Below are 21,208 nucleotides of genomic sequence, written 5' to 3'. Positions count from 1 at the left end.
TTTCCAGCTTCATTCACGTCCCTGCAAAGGATATGAACTCATCCTTTTTTATGGCTGCATAGTATTCCATGGTGTATATGTGCCACATTTTCTTAATCCACTCTATCATTGATAGACATTTGGGTTGGTTCCAAGTCTTTGCTATTGTGAATAGTGCTGCGATAAACATACATGTGCATGTGTCTTTATAGTAGCATGATTTATAATCCTTTGGGTATATCCCCAGTAATGGGATGGCTGGGTCGAATGGTAATTCTAGTTCTAGATCCTTAAGGAATGGCCACACTGTCTTCTGTGATAGTTGAACTAATTTACACTCCCAACAACAGTGTAAAAGCGTTCCTATTTCTCCACATCCACTCTAGCATCTGTTGCTTCCTGACTTTTTAATGATTGCCATTCTAACTGGTGTGAGATGGTATCTCATTTTGGTTTTGATTTGCATTTCTCTAATGACCAGTGATAATGAGCATTTGTTCATGTGTTTGTTGGCTGCATAAATGTCTTCTTTTAATAAGTGTCTGTTCATATCCTTTGCCCACTTTTTGATGGGGTTGTTTTTTTCTTGTAAATTTGTTTGAGTTCTTTGTAGGTTCTGGATATTAACCCTTTGTCAGATGGGTAGATTGCAAAATTTTTCTCCCATTCTGTAGGTTGCCTGTTCACTCTGATGGTAGTTTTGTTTGCTGTGCAGAAAAACTCTTTAGTTTAATTAGATCCCATTTATCACTTTTGGCTTTTGTTGCCATTGCTTTTGGTGTTTTAGAAATGAAGTTCTTGCCCATGCCTATGTCCTGAATGGTATTGCCTAGGTTTTCTTCTAGAGTTTTTATGGTTTTAGGTCTAACATTTAAGTCTTTAATCCATCTTGAATTAATTTTTGTATAAGGTGTAAGGAAGGAATCCAGTTTTAGCTTTCTACATATATGGCTAGCCAATTTTCCCAGCACCATTTATTAAATAGGGAATCCTTTCCCCATTTCTTGTTTTTGTCAGGTTTGTCAAAGATCAGATGGTTGTAGATGAGTAGCGTTATTTCAGAGGCCTCTGTTCTGTTCCATTTGTCTACATCTCTGTTTTAGTATCAGTACAATGCTGTTTTGGTTACTGTAGCCTTGTAGTATAGTCTGAAGTCAAGTAGTGTGATGCTTCCAGCTTTGTTCTTTTTGCTTAAGTTTGTCTTGGCAATGTGGGCTCTTTTTTGATTCCATATGAACTTTAAAGTAGTTTTTTCCAATTCTGTGAAGAAAGTCCTTGGTAGCTTGATAGGCATGGCATTGAATCTATAAATTACTTTGGGCACTATGGCCATTTTCACAATATTGATTCTTCCTATTCATGAGCACGGATTATTCTTCCACTTGTTTGTGTCCTCTTTTATTTCATTGGGCAGTGGTTTGTTGTTCTCCCTGAAGAGGTCCTTCACATCCCTAGTAAGTTGGATTCCTAGGTATTTTATTCTCTTTGTAGCAATTGTGTATGGGAATTCACTCATGATTTGGCTCTCTGTTTGCCTGTTAATGGTGTATTGGAATGCTTGTGATTTTTGCACATTGATTTTATATCCTGAGACTTTGCTGAAGTTGCTTATCATGGGAAGGAGATTTTGGGCTGAGACGATGGGGTTTTCTGAATACACAATCATGTCATCTGCAGACCGGGACAATTTGACTTCCTCTTTTCCTAATTGAATACCCTTTCTTTCTTTCTCTTGCCTGATTGCCCTGGCCAGAATTTCCAACACTATGTTGAATAGGAGTTGTGAGAGAGGGCATCCCTGTCTTGTGCCAGTTTTCACGGGAATGCATCCAGTTTTTGCCCATTCAGTATGACATTGGCTGTGGGTTTGTTATAAATAGCTCTTATTATTTTCAGATACATTCCATCAATACCTAGTTTATTGAGAGTTTTTAGCATGAAGGGCTGTTGAATTTAACCAGCTAACATCATAATGACAGGATCAAATTCACACATAACAATATTAACCTTAAATGTAAATAGGCTAAATGCCCCAATTAAAAGACACAGTTATTTTGCCTGTTAATTGATGTAGTTTCTTCATAGCATCAATGGTCTTTACAACTGGGCATGTTTTTGCAGTGGCTGCTGCCAGTTGTTTCTTTCGATGTTTAGTGCTTCCTTCATGAGCTCTTGCAAGGCAGGCCTGGTGGTGACAAAATCTCTCAGCATTTGCTTGTCTCTAAAGGATTTTATTTCCCCTTCACTTATGAAGTTTAGTTTGGCTAGACATGAAATTCTGGGTTGAAAATTCTTTTCTTTAAGAATGTTGAATATTGGGCCCCACTCTCTTCTGGCTTGTAGGGTTTCTGCCAAGAGATCCGCTATTAGTCTGATGGGCTTCCCTTTGTGGGTAACTCGACCTTTCTGTCTGGCTTCCCTTAACACTGTTTCCTTCATTTCAACCTTGGTGAATCTGACAATTATGTGTCTTGGGATTGTTCTTCTCGAGGAGTATCTTTGTGGTGGTCTCTGTATTTCCTGAATTTGAATGCTGGCCTGCCTTGCTAGGTTAGGGAAGTTCTCCTGGATAAAATCCTGAAGAGTGTTTTCCAACTTGGTTCCATTCTCCCCATCACTTTCAGGTACACGAATCAAACGTAAATTTGGTCTTTTCATATAGTCCCATATTTCTTGGAGGCTTTGTTTGTTTCTTTTTACTCTTGTTTCTCTGAACTTCTCTTCTCACTTCATTTCATTAATTTGATCTTCAGTCACTGATACTCTTTCTTCCACTTGATCAAATCAGTTATTGAAGCTTGTTCCTAAGTTGTGAAGTTCTCATGCCATGGTTTTAAGCTCTATTAGGTCATTTAAGTATTCTCTACACTGTTTATTCTAGTTAGCCATTCATTTAATCTTTTTTTAAAGGTTTTGCTTCCTTGTGATGGGTTCAAACATCCTCTTTTAGCTCAGAGAAGTCCATTATTACCAACCTTCTGAAGCCTACTTCTGTCAACTCATCAAAGTCATTCTCTGTCTTGCTTTGCTCTGTTACTGGCAAGGAGCTGTGATCCTTTGGAAGAGAAGGGAAGCTCTGATTTTTAGAATTTTCAGCTTTTCTGCTCTGGTTTCCCTCCATCTTTGCAGTTTTATTTACCTTTGGTCTTTGATGTTGGTGACCTACAGATGGGGTTTTGGTGTGGATATCTTTTTTGTCAGTGTTGATGCTATTCCTTTTTGTTTGTTCTGTCCTTCTAACAGACAGGTCCCTCAGCTAAAGGTCTGTTGGAGTTTGCTGGAGTTCCATTCCAGATCCTGTTTGCCTGGGTATCACCAGCAGAGGCTGCAGAACAGCAAATATGGCAGAACAGCAAATATTGCTGCCTGATCCTTCCTCTGAAAGCTTCATCCCAGAGGGTCAGCCACCTATATGAGGTGTCTGTTGGCACCTCCTGGGAGGTGCCACCCAGTTAGGCTACACAGAGGTTAGGTACCCACTTGAGGAAGCAGTCTATCCATTCTCAGAGCTCAAACTCCATGCTGGGAGAACCACTGCTCTCTTCAGAGCTGTCAGACAGGGACGTTTAAGTCTGCAGAAGTTTTCTGCTGCCTTTTGTTCAGCTATGCCCTGCCCACTGAGGTGGAGTCTAGAGGCAGTAGGACTTGTTGAGCTGCAGTGGGCACTGCCCAGTTCGAGCTTCCCAGCCACTTTGTTTACCTACTCAAGCCTCAGCAATGGCGGATGCCCCTCCCTCAGCCAGACTGCGGCCTCACAGATCGATCTCAGACCGCTGCACTAGCAGTGAGCAAGGCTCTGTGGGCATGGGACCCCCCGAGCCAGACAGCAGAAATAATCACCTTGTCTTCCAGTTGCTAAGACTTAGGGAAAAGCACAGTATTTGGGTGGGAGTGACCCGTTTTTCCAGGTAGCCTGTCACGGCTTCCCCTTGGCTAGGAAAGGGAAATCCCTCAACCCCTTGCACTTACTAAATGAGGTGATGCCCCACCCTGCTTCAGCTTGCCCTCCTTAGGCTGCATCCACTGTCCAATCAGTCCTAATGAGATGAACCAGGTACCTCAGTTGGAAATGCAGAAATCATCCATTTTCTGCATCGATCATGCTGGGAGCTGCAGATCGGAGCTCAGAAAAAAATTGTAATGTTTCTTACTCTCTTCTCCAACTCATTTTGGTTTTGGGTTTTGTTTTGCTTTGTTTTGTTTTGGATTTCTGTATTGCTCTATGTTTTGAAGACAACTTAAGAGTTCATGGGCCTAGTCAAATGTTTATCTTTCTGTATATTAAGCTGGGGAGGAAGAAAGCAAAGCTAGACATGAAAACAAGTAAAAAGTTTCCAGCTATTGCTTCATTCTTTTAAAGATTTTGACATGGTTATCTATGCAGGAGATATAAAAAGGAAAAATACTTCTATAAGCCTGAAGTATAGCCCTACTACATGAATAACCTTGAGTTATTTCTCATATAACTCAATCACAGGGCAGGTTAAAAATTTTAAAGCAACAACAGAGTGGTCTGTGTTGAATGTCATTGCACCTCCATTACTTCTACAGAATTTTTTTCTTTTTGTCACTAAAGGTTAGGAAACAAAGGACCTAACTAGTTCGAGTCTGTTACTGACTTATCACTGGTTTTTGTTCTATTAAGATTTCTGTGCCTTAGTTCCACAATTATAAAAGTGAAAAAGTAAACATTATTTTCTTGCAGAAAATATTGTAAAGGCATTAAAATGTCCTGCACCAAATAAAATATCTGAGCAAATAGGAAAATGAACATAAACAATATTGCTAACAACTATTCAGACCCAATGTCATTAGAAATATGACTTGTATAAGAGAGAATAATTGTAACTCCACTTAGCCAATGTTAAAAACATTAAAATTGATAGGATATCATCTTGTCTGACGCAATAATTTCCAATGCAATTGTAAATTTCAAGAACGTCTCTGATCCTTTATTTCTATAGTATCTCAAAGTGCCAGAAACATCTCCTTTCAGTCTTAGCAGATCATGATTATGAATGTTTTTTCTTCTATAATTGTGGTTAATTTTGGGTTGGTGTTGGCCTAGAACCAGGAACTTTTTTAAAATTTTGCCTCTTCTGCTCTGACTCTTTTACTTGCTATCCAGATAGCAACTTGTTCCCATGGGATAAAGTAAGAAATATGTGAGCAACTTGGCTTAATATTATATTTTGTTCTATTTTCATCATGGTACATCCATTACACAAAGCAAAAATAACATTTAAAACCTGTTGCTGCATACATTTTCCATGCTGTACATTTTGCATAAATTGGATCATTTCTTCAACAGGGTAATTTGTCTGCTTGAATTTTAAATGTGTCAAGAACTATGATTTAATTAACTGTATGAGTCATCATTCTGCATTTATAAATACCACCTTTTCAAGTACTGAGAGCATCAAAGCTGTTCTTTCCCCACTGAAGGACAATAAATTATGAAATATACACTGATGTTACAACATAAGTAAAAATTAGAATTCAAGTATCATTTCATCAGTGATATTGCAAGAATGAACAAGAAACTATACTCAAATGTTTACTGTAAGTTATTACTTCCCAAGATTACTAATTCTTATATCTGATGAAGATTGCTACAAAAATTAAATAATTAAAATCGTCATACAGCTTGCATCCATTTAAAATATGCTCACTAGGCCGGGCGCGGTGGCTCAAGCCTGTAATCCCAGCACTTTGGGAGGCTGAGACGGGTGGATCACAAGGTCAGAAGATCGAGACCATCCTGGCGAACACGGTGAAACCCCGTCTCTACTAAAAAATACAAAAAACTAGCCGGGCGAGATGGCGGGCGCCTGTAGTCCCAGTTACTTGGGAGGCTGAGGCAGGAGAATGGCGTAAACCCGGGAGGCGGAGCTTGCAGTGAGCTGAGATCCGGCCACTGCACTCCAGCCCGGGCGACAGAGCGAGACTCCGTCTCAAAAAAAAAAAAAAAAAAAAAAAAATATGCTCACTAAAAGGTAATAAATTAACAACAATTCCTTAGTATTCTTGTTTTGGTTGTCTTTTTGACACCCATGCATTTTGTCTTAATCTGAAACTGAAGTCTTTAGAAGAAATTTTGTCTCAAAATTATACTATGTAACTATTACAAGTGTCTTACTAAAGAGAAAAAGTTACCTGCTTTATTGAATACTCATAAAACTTGTTATTGAAGATATTAGAAATCTTCTAACTCTATTAAGTGTAATGTATCACAGAGTTCTATCTTTATCACTTAGCTTATGGCAAAAACAAAGCTAGAATGTTTCCATATCATACATATTTTAATAATCTTGTATGGGAAAAATCAGTTTCTAAGTCCTGGAAAATCCATTTATTACGTGTAGAGATAGAAAGACTAAGTTTATTAAAGGCATGTTAAATTTGTTACTATATCTAGATTCCTAATCCATATAAATAAGTGACTTTCTCACCAAATTATAATAGGTTCCTTTTATCATGCTGTGAAAGAATAAAAGAGATATCTTGAGGATTGCAACAGAAACAGAAATTTCCACAAAGTCATTATAGTGCGAAATACTAACAAAAAGTATTGACAAGTTTACCAGTTGTCCATTTATATTTGTCTTATTTAAAATGCAGGACATTCTAAAATAAACTTTTTCCATGTGTTGATTACTTTTTTCCATTAAATTATTTTGTTTCATAATCTATTCCAAAGCTCTCTGCTCAGAACTAAAGTGAAATTCCTCTTTATTAAGTGTACAGTGGTAAAATGCATTTGAAATATTAGGTTGGAGCAAAAGTAATGGCAAAACCCACCATTACTTTTAATCAACTACAACTTTAATCAATTACAACCTTTAAACTAAGGTCTTGTTTTATTAGTAATCCCACAAATAATGCTAGTGACTTAGAAAATTTTATTAGGAAGGAAGTTGCATTTCTCTTGTAAGAAGTACTGTCACCACCTAATAGATAGGTTTTACTTATTTATTGTATTATCTTCTTCTCAAAAGAATTTGATGTCTTCATGTATTGTTACTCATCTGCATAAAGGTTTCAGTGATGTACATTTTTCATAAAACAAACAACTACAAATTAGTTTTAAATTATTTTGCTTTTAGAAATTTGCCCTTTTAAGCCTGTATAGTTTTAGTGGCTATTCTTTCAATCCATTAGTATTAATGTTTATTTTTAATGAATTGTTTTGTCAAATTATTCTATACTGAGTATTTTTATTTTGATGGCTATTTAAAAGTAAATTCTGATGTTTCATGTGGAAAATAGGCACATGTATGTGCTTTATTTAGCTCTGTGTCTAACTAAAAAACGTCTCCAGCGTTTCATGCTATAAAGCAATGTGGACTTCATTAATATCTGCCATACCTACCTCAGCGGGCTCTTGGGCAACAGTATAACTAACTGTTTTTAAAAGTTAAACACCTCTTATTAATTTCCCAACCACAATACTATCATATAATGGATACTATTACCCACTCTCTTGAAAGAGGTAATTTTATGTTGATTTAGCAATCAAGGATATCAATCCTTGTTTTACAGCCATATTAAGATTTTAATGAACATAATGAGGGGGGGAAACAAAAATGTTCTCATCACATTTGAATGCTCCAGTGAGTCTCTCTATGAATTCTAAATATTCATGCATAGAAAAGAAATAGTAAAATAATTGCATTGAAATATCCCATATGGAAAATATATGTAACCTTGTTTTGAGTTATTTAATACATAACATATATATGATGTCTAAATTAGAATATTTTAAATATTATCAAATTATTTTCCTAAAGGCAAGTCTTAGTATAGTACTCTTAATTGCGATCCCTTTCTTAAACAACCTCATTGTTCTTTTAAAAGCAAAAATTTAAATGATAATGCATTATCGTTTTTATCAGTCACATACCATACTAAGCAGTACTAGGTGCTTTAAATTGCAATCCAGTTCTAAGATAAAGTTTCTCATTTTGAATTTTAGTTATATCCACAGATGACAGATAGGTAGTAGATAATGATAGAGACAGAAATCTCTCTCTAGAGAGAGAGATTCTACTATTGCTAATGTTATATAAATACTTTTAATGTTATATATTCTTACACATTTATATAAGAATACATATACTCATATACACACACACACACACACATATATAAGAATATACATATCAGGATATCTAACATTAAGTGACAGCAAGGTAATCTTTCTGAGAACATACATCTTCCCTGAAAATTGAGACATAATTTAGTCACCACAACCAAAATCTAACTTTAAAGATCGGTAACAAAGATGAGGCATTTATTCTAATTTTTAGAGCTGAACTAAATACTCAAATAATTTATTGCAATCCCATTTCTTCCACTAAGTCCAGATAGTCTCCTTCCTATACAACTGCCTAGTATCTAAGTTTCCCAAAAGCCTACAATTTGAAGCAGATTCAATTTGCCTTAGGCCAAAGTTAAATTAGGTCAAAGTATACTTGGAAGGTCCCAATACTTTCCTGGGGCCATGTGTCCAATTTTTCTATTCTTCCCCTATTTATATGACCTATGAGCTCTATTCCAGCTAACATCCAATCCCTATTCCCCCTCTCCCAATCTTCTTAACTTCCATTGGCTCCAATTCTGTAAGAAACGAAATAATTTTTAAATGGTTACACTAATTAGCCAGTGACAACAAATGAGCTGCTTCTTAAGGGTGAAATGGCAGTGGAAGGCCTTGTTGTGTGTAACTTGAAGCAATATAGGCAAGTTCAGAGTCTCATTTATCCTCCACATTCACATAGCGTAGGTTTCTGTTCTTCACTCTGAGAGCATGTTTTAAAAACGGAAAGGCAAGGGTGATTGTGTTCCCTAGGACATGTGGTTCTGGAACAGACATAATGTTTTTCCTGCTTTAAATGTTATCGACTTTATTACATCTTAAACAGAATATTATAAACAATCAGAAAGTGGGATATTTAATATAAGTAAGTATTTTTTAAAGTTTAACTTTCAAAAATGTATTTACTTTTTATAAAAGGCAGATTTATACCAATCACTTATATTTCCATTGTTTATATTGAATTTCTAACCATGGTAGCAATGTGATTTATTTAAGTGATTCATTTTGAAAGTAATTTTAGGCTCTTTTTAGTCAAGGGAAATTTTCATCTCTGGGCAGAGTCTCTTGATATACACCCACCACACATAAATATCATCATAGTTATATTCTGAGATAGGGTTGCATCTATGCACATCTCACAACCAGCTCACCCGCGTCCCCTAGGGTTTATATAAATCTTGCCTCTGTTTTCTCCAGCTCTGCTTTCATAGGTCCTCATTCAAAAGCTGGAGAAAATTTCCCCATGATTTTAATTGAGTAATCCAAGGACACATGTTACTATCTTTCCGTTTCCAATTTAACCTACAACAATTACAGCCATGGCACTGGCTACAGGTGGGCCCAGTCCAGAAAACAGACAACATTCAACATTTCCACAAAAGAAATTTTAATACAGAAAATAGATTACACAAGCTTTGGAGTGTTATAAGACCAAAAGATGGTGCTCACTGTAGGCATCAGCTACCACCCCAAAGTTGGTGGAATAAAAATAAAAGATTTGGATTCTCAGAAATTAGGAATTCAGAAGTGAGGCTCTGCAAAGTAAGAGCTCAGGTTTTCAAAGGAAGGAAGCATCTTGGTTGCTACTAGTACCTTAAGAGCTTAAAGGGGAGTTCACAGGCCTCTGAGAAAGGGTTAGCAGCACCATCCTGCTTTTACTGGTACATTTGAGGGGGCAGAATGAGAGGGATTCTAGGGGTGCACATAAAGAGGCTGAAAACAGAAGCCAACTGCCACTCCTGCAGTGACTGCTGCCGCTCACGTGTGGTAAAGGATGATCAAAAATAAGAGGGAAGACCCTCTCCCTGACCATGACCCTATATGTAGTGTAATGATTCTTAATTTAGCTGCTCATTAGAATCACTTAATATTTAAAACCCTGATGCCCACTCCACACTTGCAAACAATGAAATCTGAATTTGTGGACATAAAAATTAAAAGCTCCAAATGATTCCACTATGCAGCCAAGGTTAAGACCCACAAACCTAGTGCCTCCTACTGGCAGAAGCCCTCTAGCCAATGAATCTGAATAATAGGATTTGCAGAGTTCCGGCTCCAAATAAGAGGAGAGAAGCTAGAAAATTGGATTTGGAGCACAGAGATAATAGTTAACCAATCATTAAAAATGTGACAAACATTTCTTGGCTATAAAGGCCAAATGAACTTGCAGAAATAGTAATACAGGAAAATTTTAACAATCTATACTGATGTGTACCAATGTGGTCAACATATTGTGCTATATTATCAAAATGATTCAATTAAAAGCTCATATAGTCCAGGGTACATATGTGAAAATATATTTGACTATATAACAACTCAACTTTTTACAATTTAATCAATAACTATTTTAACATCATAAAAATCTAGGGGAAAGTCTTCAACGTATAATAAATATGATTATGTTGTCCTGATTATATTAGTTTCCATCACATACTTCTAAAACTGAATAAGTTATGATACAAAGCTTTTAAAATCTAAAATTTTGGCAATTTTAATTAAGAAAGAGAACATAGTTCACTTATCTTAATGTCCCAAACAGTAAACCAGTACAAAAATTACCAAAACAATTGCTGTAATATCAAACTTTTAAAAGTTTCAAGTAATATTATCACTCACCAACAGGTTTTATATACTGTACAAGTTAACTTCAGCAAAGTTTGGGGATACATAAGCAATGTGCAAAAATTAATAGCATTCCTATACAACAACAACAGCCAAGCCAAAGGCCAAATCAGAAAGGCAATACCATTCACAATTGTCACAAAAAGAATAAAATACCTAGGACTACAGCTACCTGGGAAGGTGAAAGATCTCTACAATGAGAATTGCAAAACAATGCTCAAAGAAATCAGAGATGACACAAACAAATGGAAAAATATTCCATGCTCATGGATAGGAAGAATCAATGTTATTAGAATGTCTATATTGCCCAAAACAATTTATAGATTCAATGCTATTCCTATAAAACTACAAATGACATTCTTCACAGAACTAGAAAATAACTATTTTAAAATTCATATAGATCCACAAAAGAGCCCAATAGCCAAGGCGATCCTCAGCAAAAAGAACAAAGCTGTAGGCATGACATTATCCAATTTCAAAATATACCCCAGGGCTACAGTAACCAAAACGCCATGGTACTGGTACAAAACAGGCGTATAGACCAAGGGAACAGAATACAGAAGCCAGAAATAAGGCTGCACACCTACAAACAATGAATCTTCAACAAAGCTAACAAAAACAAGCAATGAGAAAAAGACTCCGCATTTAATAAATTGTGCTGGGATAACTGGCCAGCCATATGCACAAGACTGAAGCTGGACTCCTTCCTTACACCATACACAAAAATCAACTCGAGATGGATTAAAGAGTTACACATAAAACCCAAAACTACAAAAACCCTGGAAGACAAACTAGGCAATACCATTGTGGACATATGTATTAGTCCATTTTCATGCTGCTGATAAAGACATATCCAAGACTGGGCAATTTACAAAAGAAAGAGTTTTAATTGGACTCACAGTTCCACGTGGCAGAGGAAGCCTCACAATCATGGCAGAAGGCAAGGAGGAGCAAGTCATGTCTTATATGGATGGCAGTCAGCAAAAAAAGAGAGCTTGTGCTGGGCAATTCCTGTTTTCAAAACCATCACATCTCATGAGACCCATTTACTGTCAGGAGAACAGCACAGGAAAGATCCGCTCTCATGATCCAATCATCTCCCACCTCGTCCCTGCCACAACACGTGGGAATTATGGGAGCTACAAGATGAAATATGGGTGGAGACACAGAGCCAAACCGTATCAACATAGGAACAGGAAAAGGTTTCATGACAAAGACACCAAAAGCAATCATAACAAAAGCAAAAATTGACATGAGGGATCTGATTAAACGTAAGAGATTCTGTACAGCAAAAGAAATGACCAATAGGGTAAGCAGACAACCTACCAAATGGGAGAAAATATGTGCAAACTCTGCATCTGACAAAGGCCTAGTATGCAGCATCTATAAGGAAATTAAACAAATTACAAGAGAAAAACAAACAATCCAATTAAATAGTGTGTAAAGGACATGAACAGACACTTCTCAAAAGAAGACATATATGCTGTCAACAAGCACATGAAAAAGCTAAATATCACTGATCATTAGAGAAATGCAAATAAAAACCACAATGAGAAACCATCTCACACTAGTCAGAATGGTTATTATTAAAAAGTCAAAAAATAACAGACTCTGGTAAAGTTGTGGAGTGAAGGGAACACTTATACACTGTTGGTGGGAGTGTAAATTATTTCAAACATTATAGAAAGCAGTATGTGATTCTCAAAGAGCTAAAAGCAGCAACTACCATTGCTGGCATATACCCAGCAATCCCATTACTGTGTATATACCCAGAGGAATATAAATCATTCTACCATAAAGACACATGCATGCAAATGTTCATTGCAGCACTGTTCAAAAGAGCAAGGACATGGAATCAACCTAAATGCCCATCAATGACAGATTGGATAAATAAAATGTGTTACATACACACCATGGAATACTATACAAGTATAAAGAGAATGATGTCACTTTTTTTTTGCAGAAACATGGATGGAACTGGAGGTTGTTATCCTCAGCAAACTAATACAGGAACAGAAAACCAAATACCACATGTTCTCACTTGTAAGTGGAAGCTAAATGGTGAGAACTTATGAACACAAAGAGGGAAACAACAGGCCCTGGGATCTACTTGCGGGTGGAGGGTGGGATCAAGGAGAGGAGGAGAGGAGCAGAAAAGATATTTGTTGAGTATTGGGCTTAATTCCTGGGTGATGAAATAATCTGTACAACAAACCCCTGTGACATGAGTTTACCTATGTAACAAAACTTCACATGTACCCCCAAACCTAAAATGAAAGTTAAAAATGAAAAAAAGGCTTCACATCTTCTCCAGCACAAGTTATTGAACATACATGACTGATGACTAATATTGTCTTTAGTGACACATACTCTAAATTTTATACTACTGAATAGAGCAAAGATAGGAAAAAAGATATAAATGCATCCACAAGATATGAGTGTTCCTTAGTAGTATTTATGGATATATCTTAAGACATATATCTGTGAGATTGGTCAGCCAGAAATCTAGATGGCCAGAGTGAGTAAGGTGATTTACAGAGTTTTGACTTACTTTCAGGTTTTTTGATTTCATTGATTTGGATGCATCAGGCCGTGAACCCAGATGTTAGTAAACATAAAATCTCATTTGTAGCTTTTCTAGATTTTAGTTCGGGTGAGTCACAGGGACACTCACGATCAAGATTCCAGACTTGAAAATCTATATTGTTGTCCCAAAGATTCCTGAACGTACTGCCTGACTCTGCAGTACCTTTGCTTATGAAATGAATTGTTTCAAACTTTGATTAATATTTAAAAAACTATTTGTCTTGTCTTTTTAACATAATATGTCCTTTTTTAATCTTCTTGTTAAGTTGTAAATAACTGGAGGTCAGATTCTCTTGTACAAATATGTAACAAAAATGGATTTACAGAATCAAAAGAGGCTTCATAGATCACCAAAGTTCAAACCTCCTTTATCCACATCCCTATTTTATCGATGAAATGGTAATTTCTCAGGTGTCATGTGTTGTGGTAGACCTAGACCTAAATGTGGATTGCCAATTTTAGTGATCATTTACCAGACTGAATACACCACTTGCTAGGTGATCAATAAATTCTTATTGAGGAAATAAGTGAACACATAAATAAATATATTAATGAAACAATGATGAATAAGATATAACATCCTAAATTCACACAAATATAGAAATTCAGTTCTCATAGAGACAAGATTTGTTTAATAAGCTCCTCAATGTTGTCTTTCATGACCCCATCAACAATTCCAACTTAATTACATATCAACTTGCTTGATGAATTTGAAAAACGTATACACCCATGAAACCATCACCTCCATCAAGGCCATAAACATATCCATTACCTCCCAAAGTTCCCACCATGCCCTTTGTTATTGTTTTGGTTTTTGTTGGTAAGAGCATTTAATGTAAGATCTACCTTCTTAGAAATTTTAAGTATAACATTTGATATTGTTAGCTATAAGTGCTATGCTGTATAGTAGATCTCCAGAACGTACTTGTATAACTGAAACTTTGTATTAAACATCACCTCCCTCTTTCCTACTCCCCCAAGCCACTGGTAGCCACCACATTATTATCTGTTTCTGTTTCTATGAGTTTGACTATTTTAGATTCCATATATGACATCATACAATATTTGTCTTTCTATCACTGGCTTATTTCACTTAGCATAATGTCCTCTAGGTTCATCCATGTTATGGAAAATAGCAGGACTTTTTTTCCTTTCTAAGGTTGAAAAATATTGCATTGTATGTACATACCATACTTTGTATATTCATCCTTCTATAGACATTTAGGTTGATACTATATCTTGGCTATTGTGAATAATACTGCAATGGACATAGGAGTGCAGCTATCTCTTCAAGAAAGTGATTTTATTTTCTTTGGCTATACACCCAGAATTGGGATCACTGGATCATATGGTAGTTCTATTTTTAACTTCTTAAGGAAACTCCATACTGTTTCTCCAAATCCTCACTAAAACTTATCTTTTTTAAAGTAGTACCTATTCTAACAAGTGTAAGGTGATATTTCATTGTGAATTTAATTTGCATTTCCCTGATGATTAATTATATTGAACACCTTTTCATATACTAGTAGGTATTTGTGTGTCTTCCTTGAATAAATGCCTATTCAATTTCTTTGCCCATTTTTTAATCTGGTTACATGATTTTTGTTGTGCTGCTGGGGATTTTTTTAGTGTTATTTGTTTGTTTGTTTTGCTATTCAGTCATATATATTCCTTCTATATTTTGGATTTTAAACCCTTATTAGATATATGGTTGGAAAATATTTTCTCCCATTCCACAGGTTGCCTTTCATTTTGTTGATTGTTATCACTGCCGCGCAGAACTTTTCAGGTTGATATAATCCCACATGTTTATTTTTGCTTTTTTGGCCCATGCCTTTGCTGTTATATCCAGGAATCATTGCCAAAACCATTGTCAAGGAGATTTTCCTTAAGTTTTCTTCCACGGATTTTATGGTTTCAGGTCTTATGGTTAAGTCTTTAATCCACTTTGAGTTGATGTTTGTATTTGGTATAATTGTCTAATTTTATTCTTTTGCATGTGGATATCCAGCTTTCCTAACACCATTTATTGAAGAAACTATCCTTTCTCCATTGTGTATTCTTGGAGCCCTTATCAAAATTAGTTGACTAAGTATGAGTAGGTTTACTTATATGCTTTCTATTATTCTCCCTTGGTCTACATGCCTGTTTTTATGTAAGTACCATACTCTTAATTACTATCAGTTTGTAATATAATTTGAAATTAAGAAGCATAAATGCCTCCAGCTTTGCTCTTTCTGAAGCCAATTGCTTTGGCTACTGATAACCTTTATGGATTTCATATAAATTTTAGATTTTTTTAATTCTTGAAAAATGCCATTGGAATTTCAACAGATCTACAATGAATTTGTAGATACATTGGGTAGTATGAACATTTAACCACATTAATTCTTCCAAACCATGAACACAAGATATCATATCATTTATTTGTGTCTTCATTAATTTCTTTCATCAGTGTTTGATAGTTTTCAGTGTATAGATATTCTGTCTTTTTGCTTAAATTTACACCTATTTTATTCTTTTCTTATGCTACTGGAAATGGGACCGTTTTCTTGATTTCTTTTTTAGATAGTCGGTTATAGGGTATAGAAACACAACTGATTTTTTCAGGTTGATTTTGTATCCTGCAATTTTAGTAACTTTATTAGTTCTAACAGTTTTTGATGGAGTCTTGAGGGTTTTCTATATATAATATCATGTTATCATCAAACAGATAATCTTACCTTTTTTCTTTTTTTGGCTAAATGCTCTAGCTAAGACTTTCAGTACTATGTGGACTACAAGTGACGAACGTGAACATACTTGTCTTGTTTTTGATCTTGCAGGAAAGCTTTCAGCTTTTTGTCATTGAGTATGATGTTAGCTGTGGGTTCATCATATATAGCCTTTATTATGATGTTGAAGTACATCCCCGCTATACCTAATTTCCTGAGAGTTTTTACCATGAGAGGATGTAACATTTTGTTACCTTCTTTTTCTTCATCTATGGAGATGGTCATATAATTTTATCCTGTATTCTTTTAATGTGGTGAATCACATTTATTGATTTATGTATGTTGAAGCATCCTTGCATCTCCAGGATAAATCCCACTTGATCACAGCGTATTCTTCTTTTTAATATCCTCTTGAATTGCTTTGCTAGCATATTTTGTTGAAGATTTTTGCATCTGTGTTTCTAAAAGATATTGGCTTATAATTTTCTTTTATGGTAGTGTCCCTGTCTGGCTTTTTATCAGAGTAATGCTTCCCTCCTAGAATGGATTTGAAACTGTTTCCTCTACCTCATATTTTTTCAAAGAATTTGAAAACAATTGGTGTGAATTCCTCTTTAAATGTTTGTAAAATTCATCAGTGAAGCCATGTGGTCCTGGGCTTTTCTTTGGGTGAGAGACTTTTGATTACAGATTAAATCTCTTTGCTCATTATTGGTCTGGTCTGTTCATGTTTTCTGCTTCTATATGATTCAGTATCAGCAGATTGTATGTTCCTAAAAATTTATCAATTTCTTTTAGGTTATTCAATTTGTTGGCACGTAATTGTTCATAGTATCATCTCATAATTCTTCGCATTTCTGTGGAATTAGTTGCATTATCTCCTTTTTCATTTATGATTTTATGTGAACCTTCTCTGTTTTTTTTTCTTAGATACCCTAGATAAAATAAGTTTGCCAATTTTGTTATCTTTTCAAAAAACTCATTCTTTATTTCACTAATCTGTTTTATTATTTTCCTAGTCCCTATTTCATTTATTTCTGTTCTAAGTTTTATTATTTTCTTCCTTCTTCAAACTTTGGGATTTGTTTCTTTTTCATTTTGTAGGTCCCTCAGGTATAAATTTAGGTTGCTTATTTGAGATTTTAGTGTAAGCATTTATCACTACAAACTTTTCTCTTAGAACTGCTTTTGTTGCATCCTATTAGCTTTGGTATTTTTTGTAATTTTTATATGTCTCAAGATTTTTTAAATTTCTTTTTTTGGTTTCTTCTTTGTTCCATTTGGTGTCCCAGCATATGTTGTCTAATTTTAATGTATTTGTGAGGTTTTTTTTTTCCTTCCTGTTGCCAATTTCTAGTTTCAGACCTTTGTAGTCAGAAAAGAAACTTCATATGATTTCAATCTTCTTAAATTTGTTAAAATTTATTTTGTGCCTAACATACAATGTCAATTTTGGAAAACAATACATGTGCACTTGAGAAGAATGTATATTCTGTTGCTGCTGGAAAGAAATGATCTGTATATGTCTGCTAGGTTCGTTTGGTCTACAGTGTTGTTCAAATCCACTCTTTCCTTACTGATTTTGTGTCTGGATAACCTACCTATTGTTGAAACTGGGGTAGTAAAGTCCCAAACTATTACTTTATTGCTATCTATTTCTTCATTCAGGTTTGTTAATATCTGCTTTATATATCTATGAGCTCTGATGTTGGGTAGCTATATATTAACAATTGCTATATCCTTTTGATGAATTGACTTCCTTATTATTATATTATGACCCTCATTGTCTCTTGTGACAATTTTTGACTTAAAATCTGTTTTGTCTGATATAAGTATAGCCACCCACCACTCTCTTTTGGTTGTCATTTGCATGGAAAATATTTTTCCATCTCTTTAGTGCCACATGTTTGCCCTTAAAACTAAAGTGAGTTTCTTATAGACAGTCTATAATTATATGTTAGTTTTTCATAATTTATTCAGCCACTCTGTCTTTTCATTGGAGAATTTAACTCATTTTCATTTACAATAATTACCAATAGGTAAGGATTTACTATTGCCATGGTGCTCATTGTGTTTTGACTGTTTTATAATTCCTTTGTTCCTTCATCTGCTGCTGTCTTAATTTGTGTTTTGAACATTTCTTATGATACAGATTGAGTATGTCTTTTCCAAAATGCTTGTGACCAGAAGTGTTTTGGATTTCAGATTTTTTTGAGTTGTGGAATGTTTGCATTTTATTTACCAGCTGAGGATCTCAAATCTGAAAATCTGAAATCTGAAATTCTCCAACAAGCATTTTCTTTGTGTATCATGTCAGTGCTCACAAATTTTAAATGTTTGAGCATTTCAGATTTGGATTTTTTTTTATTTGGGATACTCAACCGATATTATGCTCTGATTCCCTTCTATTTATCTTTTATGCATCTACTACAGGCTTTTTCTATCTTATTACCATGAGACTTACATTATAAATCTTATAACAGTCTACTTTAAGCCTATAACTTTTTTATATACAAAACCTTTACACCTTTACTTCTCTCCCATCTTTTAATGTTATTGATGTTCAATGTATGTCTTTTTATATTATGTATCCATTAATAAATTATTGTGCCCACAGTTATTTTTAACATTTTTGTTTTATAACTTTTGTACTAGAGATAAAAGTAATATATGCAGCACATTTATTATATTAGGGTATCCTATATTCGTTATATATTTATCTTTACCAATGAGTTTTATATGTTCATATGTTTTCATGCTGCTGATTAGTATCCTTTTGTTTCAGCTGGAAGAATTCCCTTTATCATTTCTTGTAAAACAGTCTGATAATAAACTCTCTCAGTTTTTGATTTTCTGGGAAAGTCTTTATCTCTTCTTCATTTTCAGAAGATAGCTTTACCAAGTATAATATTCTTAGTTGACAGAGAGAGAAGAGAGTAAGAAAAAACAGAAAGATTATTTAAAGAAATAATGACTGACTACTTCCCAAATCAGGGGAAGGAAATAAACATCGAGATCTAAGAAGCCCAAAGGACAACAAAATAATTAACCCAAAGAAATTCATGCCTAGAAACATTATAATCAAATTATTAAAATCAAAAAAAGAAAAAAGTTTGAAAGCAGCAAGAAAAATCAACTTGTCATAATAAGGGGAACCTCCACAAGTCTATCAGATTTTTCAATAGAAACTTTATTAGCCAGGAGAGAATAGAATGGTATATTCAAAGTATTAAAGGAAAAATTCTTCTAACCAAGAGTTTATGCCTTGCAAAATTGTCCTCCATAAACAAAAGAGAGAAAAGCTATGTGCAACAAATAAAAGCCAAAGGAACTTATCACTTTGAGAACTGCTTTACAATAAATGCTAAAAGGGGTACTTTTAGTTGAACAAATATATACTAAACAGCAACACAACAGCATAAGAAAGTATGAAACTCACTGTTAATAGTAAAAATACATATATATTATTAACAAATGCCATAAATTGTATTATAGTAATCGTGGTAGCTAAATCAATTTTACTTCTAGTAAAAAACTTAAAGGACAAAATGATTACAAAGGTCTATAAATAAAAATTATGTTTAGAAATCCACAATATGAATAGATGCAAATTGTGACAGCAATAACATAAAGTGTGTGGCAGGAGACAAAGTGCAGAGTTATTGTTAATGAAATTAAGTTGTTACAAGCTTAAAATACATGGCTATAACTATAAAATATTTTATGTAAACCCAGAGGTAAACGTACAAAAAACTATAGATTTACAGAAAAGGAAAAGGGAGATACAAAAAATAATAAAATACAAAGGAAAACAGCAAGAGAGAAACAGTGGAACAGAGAGCTGCAAGACTCAGAGAAAACAATTAACAAAATGGTAATATTAAACCCTTCCCTATCAACAATTACTTTAAATGTAAACAGATTTAACTCCCTGACAAAAGGGCATAAAGTGAATGAATGGATTTTTAAAAAAGACCCAAGTACATGCTTTGCACAAGAAACTCATGCTAGATTTAAGAATACACATTTGCAGAAAGCAAAAGGATGGAAAAAGATATTCTAGGTAAATAGTAACCAAAAGGGAGCAAGAGTAGTTATATTTATGGCAGACAGAATACACTCTCAGTCAAAAACTGTCACAAAAGACAAAGCAAGGCATTTTATGATTAAGGGTCAAACCACAAGGAAAATATAACAACCATAAACGCATGCACACACATTAGAGCACCTAATATATGATTAAAACATTGACAGAACTGAAGGGAGAAATAGACAGCAATGCAATAATTGTAAGAAACTTAAAGAATGAACATACTGCCTAGACAGAAGATCTTCAAGAAAATAGAAAGAAAATTCTGAACAACATTATAGACCAAATGGACCTAAGAGGCAAATACATAAAATTTAACCTATCAGGAGTAGAACATACATTTTCCTCAAATACACATAAAACTTTCTTTAAGATAGATCACGTTAGTTTACAAAACAAACCTTAACAAATTTAACAAGTTGGAAATCATACAGCGCATCTTTTCCAACCACAATGGACTAAAACAAGAAATCTATAGCCAAAGAAAAACTGAAAAATTCACAAACATGAGAAAATTAAATAGCATATTCTTGATAACCCTTGTGTCATAGAAATAAAAAAGGAGATAGGAACATACCTTAAAACAAATAACTATAAAACAAAACATACAAGAGCTTATGGAATGCAGCAGAAGAAGTTCTAAAAGTTTTGTTGCAATAAAACCTATATGAAAATAAATAAGGCTTTCAAATAAACAACCTAACTTTACACCCCTAGGAACTAGAAAAAATGAAAAACTAAGCACAAAATTAGCAGAAACAACAAAGACTGGAGCATAAATAAATGAAAAAGAGAGAATAGGTAAAATAAAAAACCAATGAACAAAACTAAGTTTAAAAAATAATAATAATATTGACAAATCCTTAGACTACCTAAAAAATAACGAATACAGCTCAAATAAATAAAATCAAAAAAGAGGAAATATTGCAACTGATGCCACAGAAATAAAATAATTATTAGTGACTACTATAAACAATTATATGCCAACAACTAAATAACTTTTCTAAACATGAAAGAAAATTCTTATGATGATACAACCTGCCGAGACCAAATCATGAAGGACTAGAAAGTCCTATAACAACAAGGAGATTTAATCAATTGAAACAACAAAGAAAAGTC

The sequence above is a fragment of the Papio anubis genome, chromosome 9, assembly GCF_008728515.1.
Source record: "Papio anubis isolate 15944 chromosome 9, Panubis1.0, whole genome shotgun sequence".
NCBI lineage: Eukaryota > Metazoa > Chordata > Mammalia > Primates > Cercopithecidae > Papio > Papio anubis.
Note: the sequence above shows the minus strand (reverse complement) of the source record.